The sequence below is a fragment of the Lycium ferocissimum genome, unplaced genomic scaffold, assembly GCF_029784015.1.
Source record: "Lycium ferocissimum isolate CSIRO_LF1 unplaced genomic scaffold, AGI_CSIRO_Lferr_CH_V1 ctg5470, whole genome shotgun sequence".
NCBI lineage: Eukaryota > Viridiplantae > Streptophyta > Magnoliopsida > Solanales > Solanaceae > Lycium > Lycium ferocissimum.
The window spans coordinates 42,074-48,073 of record NW_026725998.1 but is presented as its reverse complement, the minus strand read 5'-3'; positions in this window follow the sequence as shown (position 1 = coordinate 48,073).

Sequence of the window (6,000 nt, the reverse complement as noted above, 5' to 3'; positions counted from 1 at the left end):
GGGAATCTTATACTATAGCTCTATCGCACGATCTATTGAAGAAGAAAGACGGTCATTATTCCTAAATGCTCCGTAGTCTCTTGTTTATAAGTGTGACGCGCTTCACACCCATAAACAAGACTCTACTGTACACGGCTCGTAGACACACCCTAAGACGGAACTTCTCTGATACCACTTTTGTCATGACCCACCTAGTGGGCCATGACGGGTACCCGGAGCTGGCTATCGAGCACCACTCACAATGCTATCTATCGTACCCAACCTGGACATATATCATTTTCAACACGAAACTCTTCATAAGATGGTCATTAACATTTACAAAACATATATATATACACATCAGCTTGCGAGGCTACCAAAAATGATATACAAAATATACACTGGGGTATTCATGAGACATCTACTACCCACGCATATGCATCTACGAGCCTCTACTAGAGTACTGAGACATAAGGACGGGACAGGACCCCGTCATACCCAAATATGTACACAAAAGAATGCATCAATAAGCTGCACCGAGCAGATGAGAGTGCTCAGTATAAGCCCTGCGGAGTGGAGTGCTCCCCGTATAAGCCGAACCGGTCTTTCCTTGTCTACTCCGGGCATGAACATAGCGTCCATAAAAGAAAAAAAAGGATGTCGATGACAAAGAATGTATCGAGTATATAAGGCATCCACACAACATGATAAAGAGATACAAGAATGTAAGATAAAGAGATAACCTGTAATTAACTGCCTCTTAAGGCGGAGTCCTGCATCCTAACTTTTGTAATAAAAATAATATTATATCATACATATATAAGCTGCTCGACCATATAGGTACGGTGTGATCATCATTAGCCCGCGTCCGGGGTAAACATCTCATGCCGCCCACTAGTGGTGTCTGCCCATGCCATACAGACATGGTGTAATCATCATCATAGCTGCCCACTACGCCTATCAGAGTGGTAACTGCCCGGCCAACTAGGCACGGTGTAATCATACATATACATATCATAAAGCATGCATAAGAGCTCAAGTGAAAGCAATAACCCTATCGGAGTGACATAAGGTCGGTAACCTCTGATTATATTATGGAACAATCATGATCGAATGTCTCACTGAGGAACTAGTAACACGAGGTGAGACTAACAACAATGAATATCATCAAGGAAAACATGATGAGCTCATAAACCTCATAAAGGCATTAATTCATGACTTTGGGGCCTTTAGAAATAGAATCGTTATCATTAATATCATGGAACACATCTCGTCTCTTTCTCTTAAGGAATCCTCAAGAATATTTACTTTCCACATTTAGAATATAAAGAAGTCATGAAAATACAGAGGAAATCGTAAGGTAGGAGTCATGCCTTGGGAAGAAGGGGGCTAGCCGTACATACCTTTACGTCTCTCTAGCTTTATCGACTAAATGCTTCCCTCCAATATTCACAATTCTACATTCAAGAGAATTCGTACTAGGGTTAGATAACCGGAAACATGCTTTAGGTCTCAATTAACAATCTAAGAGCTAACGAAAATTGGGCAAAAGATCTCCTTTGTTTCAATGACTTCCTCCACATAATAAACAACTCCCAAACATGAATAACAACACCCACAAGATTATAATCAACAACTTCATCAAGCTAGACATTATTCAATCTTCAACATTCCCTATCAAAATCATTCATAACCATAACTATGGCACAATACCGTATCCGTTCTCATATAGTACTTCTTTAACACCATTTGCATCATTCATGTTACACCTCGAAAATTTTCCCTTAGCGTACAGTGAATAGACGATCAAGGGGTATGATGTATATGAGGTTTGGACAAGTAAGAAATAGTATTTGATGATCCTAATTAAGATTTCCAAAAACGTTCGAGTTAAGGAAAGAAAGTTGTTAAGGGAAGCGAGTCGTATGTTGAGTAACGGATAAGAATTACGAGTACTGAGTTAATGGTGTATAAATGATGCTCTAAGGAAGAGTTATAACGTCCCTTAGATTGGTATTGAAGTGATAAACAAGTGTTAAGAAGGTTCCATAAGAATCGGAGATCAAACGAGTCGACGAGAACAATTCTCGGAAAGCTGGGCAACCTACGGCCAGACATACTGGCCGTATAAAAAGTATGGACCGTATGTCCAACCGTAGATTCAGCCCAGAAGAGCATACTTCACTGGACCAGATCTACGGCCAGACATATGGCCCGTAGAAAACATACGGACCGTATGTTGGTCCGTATAATCTGGTCGGGCCTGAACTCAAATAATATAAGGGACCTCTCTTCATTTCATTTTTCATTTCATCTTTTACCTCCACACTTCAAGAAACCTCTAGAACATTTCCATACACTTCAACTACAAGAAAACAATAGAAATCAAAGATCAACAACAAGAATTAGAGTGAATCAAGTGAAGGAAACCTCATTAAAGTCATTCAAATCAAGAAATCTCAAGAGAGATGAAATAGGGTTTTGGTGAAAAAGGTGTATTACCATTCAAGGCTTATTCCTCCATCATCTAAGGTAAGTTTCATGATCTTTCTATGTTGTTTGAAGTATTTATAAGTTGAAATGCTCGGATTGTAGAAGAGTATAGGAAATGGGTCATAAATGTGTGAATAGTGCCATTAATGAGTAGTGGTGGGATTGAATCATGAAAATGGATGTGTTGAGATTATAAATACATTATAAATGACATTTAGAGCATGAAATGGGTATTGTATGAGAAAGAACACGAAAATGGACTTTGGCTATGGTTATGGAGAATTGTAGTGAAATTGTGAATTGTGGGCAATGTAATTAGATGATGCTTATTGTTATGATATTGTGATTGTCGTTATGAATGTTGGGAGTTGATATGGAATATGGAGGAAGGTATTATAAACAAAGGAATCGCTGCCCAATTTTCTTTAGCCTTAAAGAACACGTTCTTGTAATTACCTAGCTAATGACGATATGAACTCTTTTGAAGGTAAAGACGTGAGCATTGAAGGGGAACGAGCAAGCAATAGAATAGTTAAGCGACAAAGGTATGTGAGGCTAGTCCTTTCATTCTAAGGCATGAGTCTTATGGCATGAATTTCCTCTTTTATTATGAATGTTCCATCTTAGAGAAGACTATGAGTCCTTGTGCATGAATATACACACGAGATAAGAGATATGTTACGATTATGATAACGATAATGACAAACTAAGTCTAGAGATGCTATAGTCTATGATATGATGTTCCAATTAAGCTAATGAAGCTGTCCATAGCCCATTGATGTTGATCATCATATACACTCACCTTATGCTTGTTCCTTCAAGGTGAGGCAGGTTACTTATGAATGTTCCATAATGAAGTCAGGGGTCCACGACCTTACGTCACCCCGGTAGAGCATGATTATATATGAGTCTCTATGCATGCACTATGATGAGTTATGATAAGTATATTATGATAAACATATTAATATGAGCATATGATGATATTACACCGCGCCTATATGGCCGGGCAGTCACCGCCAAGGCGGGCAGCTATACACCATGGCCAGACGGCATGGGCAGACACCACTAGTGGGCGGCATGAGATGGTACCCCGGACGCGGGAGGCCTGGACGCATGCTAATGCTAATGCTAATGCTAATGTTATTGATTATCACACCGTACCTACATGGTCGGGCAGCTTATACATATATGCATTTATGATATGATGATGAGTATGAAAGTAAGCCAGCATGTATTACTTCCTTTATGATTCGATCGATACATTGCTCTTCATTGATGCCTCCTTATTTCATTGATGTCTTCTTATTGTCTATGCCTTACATACTCAGTACAATATTCGTACTAACGTCCTTTTCTTCGGACGCTGTGTTCATGCCCACAGGTAGACAGGGAGGTGATCCAGACTCATAGGAGCTAGCAGCTGATTTGAGAGCACTCCATTTTCCGGAGGTGCCATTGATCATTCTTTTGGTACATATATGTATATATTCATGATTGGGCACGACGGGGTGTCTTTTCCGTCCATATGTCTAGTACTCTAGTGAGGCTCATAGATACGCGCCGTGGGTAGTCTGGTCCCATGGCTTTTATGTATATGCATGTATATATATATATATATATATATATATATATATATATATATATATATAATATTTTGATAGCCGAAGGGCTTATGGTTATAAAAGTAAATATGTCTCAAATGTCAGTATTTTTCTATGATTATGAGCATACATTATGAATAAGAGTAGACGAGTATCAGAATGAGTGGTGTTCGGTGGTTAGCCCCGGATACCCGTCATGGCCCGTAGCTCGGGTCGTGACAATTCACAACAAGATTTTACTCATGGTATGTTAAGAATCATAATTCATGTCAAGCTACTATTCAAGAATACCCTTATTTCTACATTTCAGCTTCATTTTCCATTTCCTTCCCCAATCCAAGTTATTCAACCATTCAGTACTCTTAATAACATGAAATGAATATAAAACTCACCTTTAATGATGTAGGGATGAGCTTTGGATGGCAATACTTTACTTGGAGAGAAACCCAACTTCAATTCCAAAGAGATGCTTGGCTTCTAGAAACCCTAATGAACATCCAAGCACTTGATTTCCTTGATTATTGGTGTTTGATCTTTGATTCACCTTGAATTTATGTTGGTATGGCGTATGGAATGTTCTAGAGCTCTTGAGAGGTGTGGAGAAGATAGCAAATGAAAAATATGAACTTGGGGCTTATATTTATAAAAAGTACAAAGCTGCCCGTCCAGAATAATCCGGACACTTATACGGTCCGTATAATTTTATACTGTCCGTATAAGTGACTGTATAAGTCATCCAGTGATGACCCTTCACTGTGACTGTTATACGAACCATTATACGGACCATATAAAGTTATATTATACGGACCGTATAAAGTTATATTATACGGACCGTATAAAGTTATGCCGACCGTATAATGGGTCGTATAACTCACCCTTTTTTCCGAACTTGGTCTTGTCATTTCGTTTGATCTCCAACCCTTATGGAACCTTCTTAGCACTCGTTTAACACTTCATTAACAATCTAAATATCCTCATAACTCCTCTCCAAGGCATTACCAGACAATCCTTAATGCAATAGTTTACGAAACCTTTCCTAAACACCACTTATACTTCACTTGTCCTTATCAAACTTTGTTTCACCAATTCATATAACTTCGAAATCCTATCATATGCACTCTAAAATTACCAAGTACCCTTCTTATAGTCGTAAGAGCTTCATGTTAACCTTAAGCTCGCGTTAGTCTACTTACGACATAACGACATGAAATTTCCGAGGTGTAACAATAAACCGGTTGAAAGTCTAAACATGGATTTAACCCTTTTATGTTAGTCACTTGTTGGTTCGTTAGCATAGTTCATATTTGATTGTACTTAGGTATAAGTCATGAATGTGTTAAGATCATGAGATGTTTCAATTACTGTCTATCAGAAGCATAATTCCTCAGACTTTGATTGTACAATATCTATGTTTTGAAATCTTATTATTTTTTAAAGTTATTACGTACATGATTTTCGTTTCTTAAATAGGAGCAGATTTATAGCTGTACTTTGTTATTCACCACTTTTTCTCTAGAGTATAAAGTGTATGATTAACTATATGATGTTATTGCTTGACAAATAGTACTTTGTTATTCATCACTTTTTCTCTATAGTATAAAGTGTATGATTAACTATATGATGTTATTTCTTGACAAATATGCTATTAAAAGGCAATGACCGGTGTTAACTTTTCTGATAGTGAAGGAGCTATTTCATTTAGATGAAGCTTAATGTGATACGTTTGACTTTCATTTTCAAGAGCTTATCAATGAAATTTTAATTTATATACAACATCATTAATGTTAGTTGTAATATCATATAATTTAGTCCCGGTTGGACCTCTATGTTTGTGATAGCCAGTATTTATGGATCTTATAGTATTTGGTCCAAGTTGGACTTCTATGCCATAGTAAAAAGTACATTATATTATTTCACTGGCAAAAAA